Source organism: Pteropus vampyrus, unplaced genomic scaffold (assembly GCF_000151845.1).
Source record: "Pteropus vampyrus isolate Shadow unplaced genomic scaffold, Pvam_2.0 Scaffold226, whole genome shotgun sequence".
In the NCBI taxonomy this organism is placed as follows: domain Eukaryota; kingdom Metazoa; phylum Chordata; class Mammalia; order Chiroptera; family Pteropodidae; genus Pteropus; species Pteropus vampyrus.
In genome coordinates this window covers 1,139,177-1,145,391 of record NW_011889007.1, presented here as the reverse complement: position 1 = coordinate 1,145,391, position 6,215 = coordinate 1,139,177, and the positions used below count along the sequence as shown (strand labels likewise).

Sequence of the window (6,215 nt, the reverse complement as noted above, 5' to 3'; positions counted from 1 at the left end):
CCCGTATGCTCCTGGTTAAGACCCCCAGATGCAGCCTGACTGCCTCCCACTGTCTGTGGAGCCGTCAGCCGGGCCCTTTCTGCCGGTCTCTCATGGAGCCCGGGTCTCCATCACCGACATCCACAAGTCTGTCCACCCTTATTTATTTCCTCCTCCCTTCCCTGTCCAACTTGTTTTAAAGCAAACTTAGCGAAGTTTAACATTCATATCATAAAATGTATCCACTTTAAGTGTACAGCTTGATGAATTTCGACAAATCCACGTAAGCGCTACGCCAATCAAGATAAAGAACATCCTGTCCCTCCCAAAGATCCCTGGGTCCCTCCGCAGTCAACCCCCATTCCATCCTCATCTCCTAACAGCCACCGATCCAATCGCTGTCACTCTAGATTTCCCTGTACTAGAATTTCATGTAAATGGAATCATTCAGTATGTAGTCTTTTGGTGACTGGCTTTTTTCATTCACCATCATGTTTTTCATATTCACCCATGTCGTGTGTATATCCTTTGATTTGTTCCGTTTTGTCGCAGAATAGTACGCCATCCACCAGTTGATGGACATGTAGGTTGTTTCCAGTTTGGGCTTACTACAAATAAAACAACTCTGAATGTTTGTGTATAAGCCTTGTGAGAGCATACCTTTTTGCTTCTTTTGGGTAAATACCAAATATTGACTGGCTGGATCATGTGGAAGATGCATATTTAACCTTTGGAGAAACTGCCAGGTCGTTTTCCAAAGCGGCTGCACCCCTTCCCCGCCCACCGGCAATGTCCAGTCGCCCCATATGCTCAGCATCACTTTGTATGGACAGGTGGTTGTTTCAAAACCTTAGTTCTCCCGTGGGTGTCGCAGTCTCTCATCGCAACTTTCACGTTCGTGTCTCTTGGGGTAGGTGGGTGTCCTTGCTCCATCCTCGCTTCTTCCCTAAAAAGCTGCAGCTTCAAATCTAAGTGACCCGACAGTGGCCGACAGTGTCGCCCTCTGCTTCATCTACCCGCCCTCAGGTCACGCCCTCTCATTCCTTCCCTATTTTACCTCCTGGCCATTTTCCTTTCTTGAAAACTTCTCTGGTCGTAACTTTTAGTGACTTCCGTGTCCACGTAGACAAGGTTTATCCATCCCAGCACCGTTGACGTTTGGGGCCAGATCGTTCTTGCTTGTGGGGTCTGCCCTGTGCATTGTAGGATGTTGAGCGGCATCTCTGGTCTCGACCCACTCAATGCCAGTAGCATTCCCATCCCCTGAGATGTGACAACCAAAAATGTCTCCGGACATCACCGAGGGTCCCCTGGGGCACTTGGCTGAGAACCACTGAGCTCGATGATCCTTCCAGAATTGTGGCTTTCGGTCCTTCAGCTCTCCCCTCCCACTGATCTCGCCCTCCCCTCTCCCTCGGCTCCCAGCTGTCATGGTCTTGTTTTTAGACCCTGTCATTTCCAGAAACTGCACCCCTTCCCATGTTCTCGAGCACCGTACTCACCAACCCACGCTTCTTTTCTTTCCAGCTCCGTATTCCTGTTCAGACAGCTCTGCCAGCACCTGTAGTCCATGGACACTTGCCCTTTATTCCCTGTCCCCTCACCCAGTTTAGAGCCATGGTCTGTCATTACAGTAGCTCCTTGACACATGTCCTCAACTCCTTCATCTGCCTCTTCTCTCGACACGTTTATCTGGCCAGCCTAGCCTGGTTGAAGCCAACCCTCCATCTCCTGTTCACCTGCCCCTGGCAGCCCCATATACAGCTATGCCGACTGGTTTCTCTTGAGATTCTTTCTTTATTTATTTTTTAGGCGAGGCAACCCTTGGTTGACCTCGCAGATTGCAAGGAACCTGTCAGTTTACAATCCCTTATTTTTAAAATTAAAAAAAAATTTTTTTACACCTACAGCACCTGATCTTCCTAGGTGGTCTCCCATCCAAGTACTAATTGGGCCCGACCCTGCTTAGCTTCCGAGATCAGACGGGATCGGGCACGTTCGGGGTGGCACGGCCAGAGACTGTCTTGAGATTCTTGACCATGAATCTACTGATCCTCAATCCCGCTACATCCCCTGGTCCAGTCCATTCACTCGTCCACTCGTCCACATGGGAAGTCTCACCTTCCTCTTCTCCTCAAGCTTCCCCTGATCTCACACCATCCTCCAGCTGTCGCTCGTTCCTTTATCCTCCTTTCCAGAAAAAAAGATCCTTTTGAGAGTTGGATCTCCCCTTATTTCCTCTCCGTCCATTTTCATCATCTCTTCATCGCACTCTGATCAGGCTTTCCCCCCACAACTCTACTGAGACGCCACCTGTCAATGTCCCTGGTGACTTCCAGATGGCGAAGTCCAGTAGTCACACAGGGCAATTAGAAAACACTCTGAGATGAATGAAAACGAAGAGACGACATCAAAATGTGTGTGAAGCAACTAGAGCAGCTTTTAGTGGGAAATGTGTAGCTGTGAACACCTATATCGAAACGGAAGAAAGGTCTCGAACAATGACCTAAAATTACAACAAATTCAATGCTCAATTCATTATGTCGTTAGTCCTGTTACCACCTTTTGACGCAGTTTATCACTTTCTCCTTTTTTTTTTTATTTCAAGAAAACATACATAACGTGAATGTTACCATTTTAACTAATTTTAAGTGCACAGTTCCGTGGCATTAAGAACATTCACATTGTTTTACAACCATCCCCACCGTCCATCTCCAGAACTTTCTCAACTTTCCAAACTGAAGCAGTACCCCCAGCCCTGAGGACGGCGGCTCACCGGGCTTCATGACACCTGCCCCCTGCTCCCCGGTTGTCTTGGGAGGCAGTGGGAAGGCAGCACGCTGACCCAGCAAGGCCCCCGCGTGACGCCTCCCCGGGGGCACGCTCTGTCCCGACCCTCCCCCCCGAGACGACCGCTATTCTGGGTGTGGTGGTCATTGCTCCTTTACTTTTTTTTAAAAGCATTTTTATCACATATGCGTGTCTCCCCCACCTTAGGGCAATATTAAAAATATTTCCCAGACCTTAACTCTTTAGCTGCTGGGTCGCGACAGGGACAAGGCCGGGGTGGGCGGGGATCACACCGGAGTGACGGAGGCATGAGGCAGCAGCCAGTTACTGGGCAGTATTGCCGTATTTTAATAGCTGACACATCCTGACAGGTGTCTGACTGCCTACGAGCGGCCCTGCCCCCGGCGCTGTTCGTTAACTGGAACCTGGTTTTCTACCATTCCATGGATAGATGTGCCGCTCGTGACATTTTAACTTTTTCATCCAGCCTTATCTTGTTGAGAGCCATTCTCATTAGCGCGTGTCCCTGCTGTCTGTTTATTTACATGTATTCCATTGAACGAACACACCGCCACCTGTTCGTCAAAGCTATGATGCAGGAATATTCGGGGTAATTCTAGGGTTTCGCTATGGCCAGCAGGGCTGATCTGAATAATCTCGCACATGGATCCTGGGTCCACCTGTGAGGGTTTCTCAGGGGGCCGTAAATCTGGGAGGGGAGTTCCCGATTGCAGGATATGGTCAATCAACCAAATGTGGCAGAGGCAGCCCACTCTGTCACAAAATCCTGGCTCCCTTTCTGGAAGGTACAGCTAGCTACTCTGCCACAGATTGCCTTTCCCGGATCCCCTTGCATCTAATTGAGGTCACGTGACTCGTTTTGACCAATAGAAAGTAGGCCAAAGTGAGGAGCGTCCTTCTGGACTGAGGAGGTTAAGGATCCAGTGTGCCTTCCATATGCTCCCCTGTCCTACGAGGACCGCCCCGAAAGCTCACATTGCGGGTGGGAAGCCACAATTTGGGCGTGGAGATCACACGGAGGCATCACAAGACAGAAGGAGCACGGATCACTTGACAGACAGCCTTCCAGGGTGGACACGTGCACTCAGTGGACTTCGCTTACGTGAGAAATAAACTTTTAAGACATTAGGATTTGCTGTGTTTTTGTATTCTAACAATTGGCCTACCCTGCCCAAGAATATGCTAGATAGTGTCAAATCCTTTTCCAGAATCCTCTCCTGGACCATTTCTCATTTCTACCAGTCAAGGATGGAAGTTTCCTTGCTTCTCATCCTCACCAATACTTTTTGTTAGCCAACTTTTTTCGACTTTTCATTTTGAAATACGTCAAGTGCGACAGAAATGCCATGTTTCTTTCACCCATATTTACCAGTCATTAACATTTTGCCATTCTCTCTCTCTCTCTCTCCCCCGCCATTTTCGTACAACTATTTCAAAGCAAGTTGCAGACATCATGTCCCTTTATCCCTAAATATTTAAGCGTGAATCTTCTAAGAACTAGGATACTCTGTTATATAACCAATTCGTTTATCCAATTCAAAAATCTTATGCAATGCTGTTATCCAGTGTAAAGTCCATGTTCAAATTTCACCAGTTGCCCAGTCACGTCCTTCATAGCCCCTTCCTGAACCCCTTTTCCACCCCAACCCCACCTTCCTCTCCATTCCCACATCCCACCCCAAACCCCATTCCAACTATGTCTCCAGGCTCCACTCCGTCCTCATCCCGGTCTTGTCCCATTCCATCTTCATGTCCATCGCAAACCCCGTCCATTTCGTCCCCGTTCTCAGCCCCCAGCCCCGTTATGTTGCCACGGAAGGCAACATAGTCCCAAGATTCAAGAATGAGATCATGGACATCTGGAGGGAACCATGGGTCTCCAGGCCCACCTGCTTCCCCTTCCATAAGGAGAGCATAATGTCCTTGGGGCTCGCCCACATTGTAGCATGTGTCAGAATCTCCTTCCTTTTGAAGGCTGAATAATATTCCAGTATGTGAAGATACCACATTTTGTTGCTATACTCATCTGCCAATGAAAGATCTAAATCAATTCCTTAAAAACATTATGTATTTTGGAATAATTATTCACTCATGGGAAGTTGCCAGACTCGTACAGAGAGGTCTTGTGTACCCTTTACAGTGGTATATCTTATGTAACTGTGTAATTTCAAAACCAGGAAATTTACATTGATATGATTTACAGACCTTATTTCAACAGCTTTTACGTTCATTCCTGTGTGTGTCTATGCGATTTCTTCACTTGTGTAGATTTATGCAACCGCCTCCAGCTTAAATGAATTTATTTTTTAAAAGAAGCCTTGTAGCTCCGCCGTGAATGGCAAGTGGATGTGACCAGCCATAAGACAAGCTTATTTAAAAATTAATACGATGTAAATGACGTCACAACCTTCCAACTGGATACTGTTGTCCGTCGAAGGCTTTTCGTCAAACCCAAGAATTAAGTGAAGAGGCGTAAACATGTACTAGAACCAACCGAACCCCTCTCCTCCCACTGTTGAGAACCGAAGAGGGAATGGATCGCTTGCCACACAGTTCAGTCGTTCTGAACGCGGGTCCACACATCACCCAAAATGATCTTCCTTGGGAAATGCTGTATCAGCTCGTTAAGTCTTTGCAGCAGCCCCGAGAAGGTTGGGTGCTACGATGATCCCCGTCTTACGGGTGAGGAAACCGAGGCTCAGGGATGCGAAGCGGCTCGCCGCACTGTCGCGTTCTAGCTGTGTGACCTTGGATAGACCGCTTAATTTCTCTGGGCCTCTGCTTCCTCCTAGTGACCTGGAGATAACTTGTTCTTCCCTGTTAGGGTCGTTAAGAACATTAAATGAGAGAATACTGAATGGTGAGCACTTAGAAAAGAGCCTGGCACTGATAAGTAGTTGGTAAAATTGCCATTGTTACTATTCCTATAAGTTTGCCCTAAAGTTTAAAGTTAGCTACAGTAAGAAAGCCCATGACCGTTTACGCGGGGCCCACTCTGAGCCAGGCAGTGAGCTCGGCCCTTCACCTGTTTTTACCTGTGTGTGCCTTTGTGACAGTTGGATCTACCTCTATCCTTCCCTTATTGCAGATGAACAAACAGAGGCACAGAGAGGTGAATTCACTTAGCCAAGGCCACAGAGCTTAGGATGAGGAGCCGGGGGTCTGGACCCAGCCGGCCAGTTTTCATTCACATCTCCGCTTTACCACCTTTCATGTCCTTGGGCAAGTCATTTTGTTCTCTCTGCCTCAGTTTGCTCACCTGTACGGTGGGGACAGCAAGGACACTCACCTCAAAGGGCTCAGTGTTATTATTTTAAATTGCACTGTGTCCTGACACAGTTCCTCTGACGCCCACTCCTAGTGGGCGGGGATGGGGGGCCCACACTGGCCCACCCCTGCCCCACCTGGACGGTGCCAACCCCTCC

At 48.3% G+C, this 6,215-nt stretch overlaps 1 pseudogene; it reads right to left on the bottom strand.

Annotated features, from left to right (window-relative positions):
- Positions 1 to 1,880: 1,880 nt before the first annotated feature.
- On the bottom strand, positions 1,881 to 1,999 carry LOC111747545 (annotated as a pseudogene).
- Between the last annotated feature and the right edge of the window lie 4,216 nt (positions 2,000 to 6,215).